The sequence below is a fragment of the Notothenia rossii genome, assembly GCF_949606895.1.
Source record: "Notothenia rossii genome assembly, chromosome: 3".
NCBI classification, from domain to species: Eukaryota; Metazoa; Chordata; class Actinopteri; order Perciformes; family Nototheniidae; genus Notothenia; species Notothenia rossii.
The window spans coordinates 72,300,586-72,311,173 of record NC_136901.1 but is presented as its reverse complement, the minus strand read 5'-3'; the positions used below and the strand labels follow the sequence as shown (position 1 = coordinate 72,311,173).

The 10,588-nt window shown below is 41.0% G+C and overlaps 1 long non-coding RNA gene across 2 annotated transcripts in view; it reads right to left on the bottom strand.

The window, feature by feature from the left end:
- Window positions 1-10,588, bottom strand: part of LOC307031000 — a 141,588-nt gene that overhangs the window by 108,290 nt on the left and 22,710 nt on the right. For both annotated transcript variants that reach the window (XR_013805847.1, XR_013805848.1), the window contains exon 4: window positions 6,924-6,962. This is a non-coding gene — a long non-coding RNA (uncharacterized lncRNA). The remainder of the gene's footprint in view (window positions 1-6,923; window positions 6,963-10,588) is intronic.

Genomic DNA, 10,588 nt, shown 5'->3' with positions numbered 1-10,588 from the left:
AAACGGGGAGCTCTGCCTATATGGGCAACTCTCCACCTATCAGTGGAATGAGAGGTTGCCGTGGCATGGTAACAGCATGGTAACAGCATGGTAACAGCATGGTAACAGCATGGTAACAGCATGGTAACATGATGCTCGTGCCTCGCCCCCCCTCCTTTGCAGGGTGGCGTGGTCAGCTGCAGCTCATTTGCCACAGAGTCAGCCCTTGTGAAGACAGGGCTGAATAGAGCAAATAGAGCGAAATGAGGCATGGCTAAAATGCATGGTCTGTTTGGTATTTTGAAAAAAAAAACTTCACATACATGTTTTATATAGGTATGGCCCTATAATATCATTATTCAAATATAGGTCCACTTTAATTGCTAAAAAGCAAATTCATCATCAGATATTAGCGATGGGATGGCATAATCTCCAATGCGTTTTTTTGACTATTCGCTCTCCACACAAACTGTTTATCTGCATACAACCCAACTCAACAACAAGCGCTCAAACGTGTCCAATAGACAACAAATGGAAACCCTTCAGAATCTGGATATGAATGCAGAATTCATGCATACAGTATGCACAACTGAGGATTTGTCCACGCAATTGATCACAATACATTTTCAAAACTAAAGGATCTCTGTATCAGCAGTACAGACATTGTAATACCTTTATATATAGACACGCCATGTGTGTATTAGGGAAGCTTCAGAACAAGCTAATAAAACAATGCACATACAAATGATATGAAGGAAAAATGTAAAAACGCACCATATTACTTAAATATTATTTAATCAGTACTCCAGTATAAGGTTTTCTACTTATGTCTCTTCAGGTTTCGACTGAAGTCTCTGAAGGTACAATTACATAACACAGATATTTGTTTCAGTATTCTCCTCTAAGTTAAGTGTTTGCAGTCGTAACCTCTGCCGCCTGTCAATGCCAAGATCCGGTTGGATGGATGTTTGATGTAAGAGGCAACTCGAAGTTTTGGAGTCAATGTTACTTTTAGTAAAAACCTGTTCGGAAACGAATAAGCTGCAAGCTACTACTCACACAGCTGCCCAAAGGAGAGCAGCCAATCTTTTTAATGGTTTGGTAAATCTTTTCTGCTTTTACTGTGAAATTCACTATAAGTTCAGGGATCTTTGGTAAATATTGAAAAAAACTGACACATCCCACCTCTAAATCTTTACAGACTACAATATTTTCACTGACACTACTTCAGTGCCTTGAGCATCCATACAAATGTTTAATGTTAATGTTTCATTTACCAGGAGGATGTATTGTAAGAAATATATATACATGTATATATATATATATATATATATATGTATATATATATATTAATATTTAGTTAAATAACGAGGAATATTGCTAACGTACAGAGCAGCACTATTGTTATATTCCTAAAAGAAAGCCCTGCAGCAACAAAGGATGCTGAATAATACATCTAAAAAAGGCAGCCATTCAGTTGATGGACCAGTTAATACAAATTAGGTTAATCTCAGTTATATAGCCCTAATTTCCATTGGATAAATAGATGGAGAGACGAGGTATTGTGGCAATAGAAAACAGAGAGAACAAAAGCAACACAATGCTGCTCAGTGATGGGTTTTGATCAAGCTGAGGAGGAGTGTTGCCTGGCTGAACCCAGGCAGGCGGGCCAAGGCAGCTCCTCAGCAGGCCTCATAATTACAGCCCTGATGGAGCGGCCACTTGGTATTCTCTGCACACTCACTAAAACATACCAGCACTAGATAAGTCAGCGGTCAGAGAGTGAGAGGGAGGGAGAGCGGCTTCAGAGGCTCCTAGAGCTGCACGGCAGGGGGGCTGGGGTACAAATTAGCCTTCTGACAGATGAAATCAACTTGTATGAGGAATCACGTCAACATTTCAATAAGCACAAACAAACTCCTGGATAAAAAGCTGTAGTGTATAATACATCACTGACACAAAGAAAAGATGCACATCAGCAAGTTGTGTAATTGCTGTGGAGAGCAGGGTGTAGTAGTAGTTAATAAAGTCTTAAATTCACATCTTTTTATTAGGATACAATAAATTAGTGATATGGGAAGAACTGTGGTACTAAATGTTGTTACAGCTTATTAAAATGTTCTCCTTATGTTGCTCTGTGGAAATGCACAAAGGAACTCAAATAGACTTGGTTAACATCACTTTTTGTTTAGTTAAGCAGAATCCAGTAATTGATATTACAGAGAGAGGGAGAGAGTTTGTGCAAATGTGCCTGTGTCAGAATAATTGTTTATGCTGCCTATATGTATAGCTGAATGTGAGTCAGAATCACGACTATAGAAGGTGGGGACGGTTATGGAAATGAGCTGCAAGCTGGGAGCTGGAAGCACTTTATGGGTAGTAACAAAAGGGCGGAGTTGGGAGGGGCGTGCGGGTTATCTCTTGGGTGGCAGCAGAAGGGGGAGGAGAGGGAGGCAGCCACACTGTATTTCGTAGAGAAAGGGTGTCACTGTGTCGTTCCGCTGTCAGACGAGCTGCAGAGAGCTGTGTGCTCCACTGAAGGGTGACAGCAGAGAGACAGAGCCGCACTGCTTATGTCAAACTCTCCGTTTCCTGCTCGGGGCGGCGGGCGGCTGCAGCTGACTGCAGAATGCCGGACCTGAGCAGCTCATCGTGTCATTTTCACTATGAAGGTGAAACATAAAGCCGTGAGCTAATGGTGTCATTTATACAACCTTTTGCGGTGAAATTATGGAGGAGGCAGGGATTCATTTGGTAAAGGTCAAGTGTATTAGCCTTTGGTGGTAGCTTGGCGACACTGCCAACACTTAAAACTTTTTGAACCATCTTTTCTTTTGCAGTATGTATGCAACTTCAAAGGTTAAGTAAGGTAAATGACAAGAAATAGATAAGGAATGAAGGTCGAAGTAGGGACGCAATATCTAGAGGTGGACTCCCGTCAGAGCGCAGGCTGGTTGGTAGACTTTGGGGAGAGAATATAGAGCTCTGCAGGCCAGACATCTCCTTCCAGCTCCTGACTGATGAATCAGATGCAGTTACGTTGGAAACTCCCCAGCCTGAGAACATACATTCAAGATAAGTAGTCCGGGAAACTCTCTATCAAAGAAGATTTGTTGAACTATGAATGTTTGATTTCTTTTTTCCTGTGCTGCTGTTTCACTTAGAAGATATTCATCATCGCTTTTACCTATACACCATGTTTCTGTTTAAATATTCCACTTTTACTACCTGTGGCTTTATTTTATTGCATCATCACCACACCCTTATATAAAAGACCAACACACTTAATTTATGCACACACAGGCGTGTGAAGTTCAGATTTATTATAGATTAAGAGTTGAAAAAATGTAGGCATATCATTAAATTGGGTTTTATTCAACATTTCAGCATTAATTGTCACTTTTTCCTTAAGTTTCATAGTCATTGGACTAATAAGTAACCACTTTACGCAGAAAAGCCCAGAAGGGTTCTGAGTCTGCCTCTTATTTATGCTGCATGCATTTTACCTTCAGAAGACCACCGAGTGTGCTGTGCCATGAATGGTTTAAGTGGACCCAAATGGACGGTTAAGAAGATCTCGGTGTTACCGCCAAGCTTCAGTGCTATGGAGTTGTATATCCACACATGGCTGCTTCCACCTCTCTGTTTGAAAGCCTATTCTCCGAGCTAAATTTGAGATGCAGCTCATAGTGAACGGGTATTACGGCATTATATAATGTACTATAGTTATGCAAAATGTTTTTCGATTTCATGTCAAATTGTGACCTCTGAAAAAAACTGAATTATCGGCAATAAAGTGCAAAGTCTATTGCACAGCATCAGATCTTTTTGTAGAGGCTTTGGTTTAAATGGTGTATCAGGAGCTGTGACGGTGACTCTGAATATTGTATATATATATCGTACAGTTATGAGGGCAATGCAGAGGAATAAAAACATAAGAATGCTGACACCGCGTTGGCTTTCATCAGACAGCACCGTCATGTTTGCCTTGACCTCTACACAGTACCGCAGTGTCTGGACAGCATTAAATTGTGCTCCTTGCCCTCTATAAATATTTTCTTTATGGCCGGGGAAGTGAGTGGAAGTCGTAACAAGCTATTTCATGGATGAGCTGCATTTCTTAACCTCATCTGCCTTTTATCAACCAAGATGCTGCTCAGTGACCTGCAGAGAGCGTCAGGGCTGAACATCTGTATGGCTAACCTCGTCTATCAATCGTTGCTCAGTGACAGGCTCTTAACCGCCGCGTTGATCCATCACAGCTCGCCGTCAATGCTCTCCATACATGTCGGTCTTATCGTGTGTATGCCAGAGAGAAGGCCTGACTATTGATCCCAACCCAATGAAGCAGGCTCAAGGTCTTTACAGAAAAGCTTTGTTGTAACTGACTCCGGCTAAAATAAACCCACTGTCAGATAAAGTTTGTCACAGTACGACAAGTGAGGCCCCCAGATGCTCAACGTTAAAAGTATTTCAGTGCGTAACAACTGAGTGATGAATGTAAAGCATATCATTGGGCTGGACTCAGGGCTAGCTGTGTAAAACACACACACACACACATATACACACACACACACACATATACACACACACACACACACACACACACACACACACATATACACACACACACACACACACACACACACACACACACACACATATACACACACACACACACACACACACACACACACACACACACACACACACACACTCAAAACACTCCCAATAGCTTTGCTCAGGGACTGCCTGTGATCCACAACAACTGGGACTCATAGTGTCCCTGTGTGCCAGCGAAATCAACAGCTGACAATGCTGCAATTATTTTCATTGTCAATGAATCAGACCGTTTTTTGCTTGAGTTTTGCATTTATCATTTGGTCTATAAAGATAAAGAAAGTGACCTGGGCTGTGCTATTAACTGATCAACAACCAAATATGTTGGATTAACAATAGTATAAAACAAAAAAAGCATATACCCAGATTTGAAAAGCAAGAAAAATATATGTTGTTGGTGTTTTACTTACAACATGACTTAAAATATTCTAGAGTACTATTAGTTTTATTTCAACCAAGTAAATGATGAATCAGCTCATACTTTGAGCTCTATTTACGCTGTTTACCTATTATAAATCCTAAGATCCAAACAGTCCAAAACATGTTTACATGTCAATGAATCATTGATGTGTAACACGGACACCTGTTTCTACTGTTTAGAAAGATTACACTTAGCATGAAGAGCCTGTCTTCAATCATTCGTCTTCATTTGTCATGGTGGAGGCGCTATAGCAAAAACAGAGTAACTCAGAGAGGGAGAGGGAGAGATGATGAGGGAGGTCATTTCAGGTAAGGATGCTCAGCCTGTTAAAGCTACAACTTCCAACCAAATCCATTTGTTTGTTTTTTTCATGTCTGCATATATTGCTTACGTAATAGAATTTGGAGAGGAAATTGAATTTGTGGGACATATCCTCCTTAAGGTTGTGAACTCCATTGTGAGGAAGTCACATCCACTCCAAACCCCATTCAATTGTATCTTAACATTTCTCATCTCAGAGAAAAGGTACACAAAACTAAGACACACCAAGCCACATTCCTGTATTTTCATTTTCTTTTCCATTTGTTTTTCACCGTGTTAGGCACGCTTGCTTTAAGAGGGTCTGGATCCGGGTTTCATCCAAAGGAATCGTCACAGTTAATGTTTGGTGTCTTACTTTGTTTCATTAAGTTTCATTAAGTTTGTTGCTACTAATTACATGGAATGTCAAAGGCATTGGCAATGCAATGAGTATAACTGATCCAAAGTGAAGGATAACCCGCCTTAAGTGAGCCTGAGCTGTTGTAGCTGCTAGCATCAGCGCCAGCCAACTTGACTTTAAACAGCAGTTTGCAAGCAAGAGAGAACAGGAACATGGTTTAGGTCTTGAGCTGTTGGAGAAATTGTGTTGTAGACAAATAGTCCTACTGAACACATCCTGCACTGCTACGTTTACAGCTTTAGCGTTTGATGGGGCTACACACACTAAACACAAACCTAGTTATTCCTTGAAGGAGATGCTATTCATGTAACACTATAAATCAAGAAACATCTTGACAATAAAGTTTCCTATTTTAATCCGCAATGCTTAGGCCCAGCGGGGAGTCACCATGCAACTGCAGTGCAAATAACTGCCGGGAATCTTGAACACATAAGCAGATGATATAAGAAAGCTCATGCTTACATGCCTATGAAACAAACACACATTTTTGTGAGACTTAACAACATCAGGTACACACACAACTAACAACTTTTCTCCACTGAGTCACAATCTAATTAACTATTCCAACTCTTGCCGTCCAACATTAGACAGCCAGATAAAGAAATTGGCTAATTGACAAGAAGGAAAGGTGAAAAGATCAGCAACTCAGCCAACTGTCTGTAAACATTCATTAGACATTTTCCACACATATTAAGGGCCGAAGAGCTGATGCTCTGTCTCTCCTTGCTGCATCAATCACCTCGCCAGGGCTTCCTTTTAACCAACATCCATTTTCAATTGGCAGTCAGCTTTGGCTGTTAGAGGAGAGAGACTAGGTGGTCACAGACAGACAGGCAGAGTGACAGAGAGAGGGGGGGCAGGGAGATTAACAGAGAAAAACAGTATAGATGGGCAACAAGCTCAGAAAATGAAAGTGAGAAACCAAGCAGCGTTCTTTAAATGGCTGCCATATGGCCCTACCAGGGAGGTCATTGGTGTAAAGAGAGGGAAGGGTGCAGCCATGTTGGCAGGCAGTCCAGCGGGCGATCACAGCCAGAGACTGACAGAGTGATGGATCCTGCAGCTGCACAAGTCTTTTAGTCTGTATCTATATTTCATATGGCAGAACTGACAAATGTGTGGAGCAAACAAGCTGCTAGCATGTCAAGTAAGGTTTACAGAGATTGAGTTTTTAGTGTTTACCTGGTAGCAGGGATCAGAGGGGTTGGCTGGAGAGTCTTCCTACAAAAGTGAGAAACATTGGACACGTGTCTGGGTGTCACAGGGTGCAGTGCACATATGTTCAGAGGAATTTATACAACTGCATAGTAATGGTGAAGGACAAAAGAGAAAGGATTCGCAAACAGATAACAGAAAACAAATGTCAGCTACTTCAATTTTTTGTCAAATGGTTCTGCCTAAGGTTTAAAGATCCCTGTAGATAGGAGAAGTTCAGGACTAACTTTGATACATCAGTATTCAATTTCCCCACAGAATTCATTTGTTGCATTGTCCTGCAGTATTTCTGTGGGACTGGCCGGGGCAGCCTGCAGTGACAGAGGGGATTAGGCCTACTGCCGATGGCTTCATCTGATTGGCTCTCTCAGTGCAAAGGCCCGTCTGTCACCACAGGTCACAACCACTAATCCTATCAAAAATCAGCTCAAACATTTTATAATTTTATCACAGGCATTGAAAACATATTGAAGACAGGGCTGCCAGGATTACTGATTTAATGTTTGCAGATTCCTAAAGGCCATACGCGTGACAGAGAGTATTTGTCCAGGAAGGCTCATTTCACAGGCGAGATTATTGTGTCGCCTCTTTCACAATCCTAACGGGATTTTGGCAGATTCAAGGATTTGCTGCATTTGATATGAAATGTAGGCAGCCTTCGCATAGGCTGACGGAGGATTTATCATTGATCGAATGAGAAGTACATAAATATGAATGTTAAATTAGATAAAGCAGTGATTTTCTAAATATTTTTTAAAACAATATTTGATGCTGCATTATCCTTTCCTAAATATGTTCAGCTATGGTTTGGTATGCATCTTCTTAAGGAGCAGATACAAAGCACAAAAAAGTGAATTACGTTGCATTTTTCTCCCACAACCCCTACTGCTAGAAAGAAGTCTTAAACACAGGCAAACACTACACTTAAACATCAGCAATTCAAAACTGACTTTGTTTGTGTAAATTAGCAGCTAAATACAAACAGTATTTATGTTGGTAGTTAATATAGGAATAACTGTTTGTTTTGGAATATTCTGTCTGCATTGCAATATTGTGAATTCTCCCAGATATACATGTCCCTGTTTAACTGTCTGGCTTTACTCCAACCTGAGTTATTTATTATCAAGCCCTTGACCCTGCTTAAGCATCACATAAATAACCATCGCTCCTATTTATTATAGTACCTTATCACACTCAAATTAATTAATTGACAGCAAGGAAGTGGCTAGGAAGGAAGGAGGCACATTTAAGAAACTTTGTCCAGATATAACAAACAGGGGTTTTTTTTATTTAAAAAAGGCACCAAAGTACCTCACTGTCCTCCGGTCTGTGTGTGCGCACTGTGAGCTGGGGCTGTTGTTGTGATGTTCTGATCTGCCTTCTATGTGTGCTGTCAATGTCCTGTTGTCGTGCCGCAATGCTATCAGTACATTTTATTTTTCACTTTGTGAGGAATGTATACGGGCCAATGTTGGCCCACGAGGAACAAGTAGATAAGGCTTGAGCTAGAGCCTGCTTTTCAAATGTAGAGTTTCTCATTTTCTTTGGGAAGAGCTTTTGGCTGATGTCCTTCACAGGCAGCCTTTTTCCATCCTCTCCTTGTAGTAACAGAGTTCTGAGAGTTACTCGAGAAGCATCTGTTAGCCTGGAATGCTATCCTCCATTAGCAAACTGTGATGTCTCAGCCTCAGGGTACAGACAAACCATTAACTCCTTGTAACTGAGTGAAATTCAACAAAACACAACTAAGTATAACCAAAACTGATGTGCACACAGCTACACACTGACATCCGACCTCATTAACAGCCAAACTGCAGCTGCTTAAATAGATGCTTGAATCAACAATTAAATTAAATTCAATTCAAAACCTTTATTTATTCAGGTGAAAACCCATTGAGATCATTGACCTCTTTTTCAATGGTGACCATTCCTGCATCCAATACCTCTCTTTGAAACAGTGAACAAGTTATCCCATCTTACTCAAATCCAAGTAGAAACACATCTTCATTGCTAGTTATATAACAAACATTTGCGATATTACATCAACAGAACACCATCAAAAACTACATCATTTACCCATTTCCATACGTGGTCTAACCCAGCACATCACTGATGATGTCACCTATAAATACAGGAAGTGGATGGGCACCTCAACTTTTTGGCCCAATCCCAAACCACTCTCTCGACCCTACCCCCTCCGTGACGGAGTGATGGAGGGAGTAAATACAGCAGCAAGCTTTGGGACGGCCTCCCCTCTCTCCGGCAGAAACAGGGAATGCCGTAACTGTATGTAACGGTTTCAAATCAGCATTTCTTAGACAAAAAATGTAAATTAATAACTCAAATAAAACTCCAAACATATTTCATTGTGTTTGTAAAGCTCTTTTAGTTTTAAACCTGATGTTTATAAGTTTCTTAGTTTTTGCAACAGTCTGTAAATATACACAACTTTATAATAAAATGCACACATTTACCTGTTTCTAGACTAAACACAGGTTTGATCCTAAGTTAAAACATATGAGGTTATCATGAGGTTGTTGACATCGCAGTTTATCAGTGGATGTTTGCTGGAACTACTTGTATACAGCGTGTTTCCTGACGGACACACACAGCATGACTCCGGTCAGGTAGAGACCGGTCTCAAGTCAGCACCGCTGCAGACTCGCTGTTTGAGGGCTTGATAGCCCACTCCCCCTCCACACCGCTCCACACTCGTTGCTTTGGAACAGCCCTCAATATGGCGGACCCTCCGCGTGAACGCGCAAACGGAGGGGTAGGGTGTAGGGGTAGGGTGTAGGGGGCTGTTTGGTAATGGGCCTAGGTCTCTGAAACACATGGTGGGTATGGTAAGTAGCAAAGAGAGTAAATCAAACCCAAAAAACATTAACTACCTTAATAATGGGTTTAATTTGAATTATAATGATCGAATGATCTGTAATTTAACCTATTACAAGAAATAAACAAACTCAGGATAGTATATGTCTGCAAGCTAGTGATGGGCAAATGAAGCTTTGAATGAAGCTTCGAACCACTTGGACAATTGTGTCGGAAATGGGTTCATTTCTCGAAGCTTCAGTTACAGCGATCTCTCCTGGCGAAGTGCAAGGCGGGTTTAAAGTATATTTGCCTTGAAAAATATTCGATGCACACACACACACAAGACTGAATATCATTTTCTATTTGCAATTAAAGATTGATAATTGTGTGTATTGGGTTATTGAGAAGAGAGTGCAGGAAAATGTGGCATTGGTTGGGTGTGCTTGTGTAATTATGGCAGGGGGTGATTATGTGGGATGGGGAACACCCAAAGGTGTTTATTGAGGTAGCCTATATTATTATTTTGCATTTGTTTGGCCGGAGAGGGCCTTTTATCAGTTATAGTATTAAAGTTGAAAAGCGGGCAATGATTAAAAGTTAATCCATTCCAGGATTTGAACCAGTTGCGCGGAGGACATCGCCGCATGCGGGCCGCCGGCTCTATCCACTGGGCTATCTATTCTTCAAACAGTTTTTTTAATACTCATAATTGTCTTTTTTTTCACAACTTCTCCACATTTTGAAGTGTTTCCCGAGCCAGAACGACCTATCTTTCTTCCTGGCTTGCTCTACAATGATCCAATACAAATGCAATA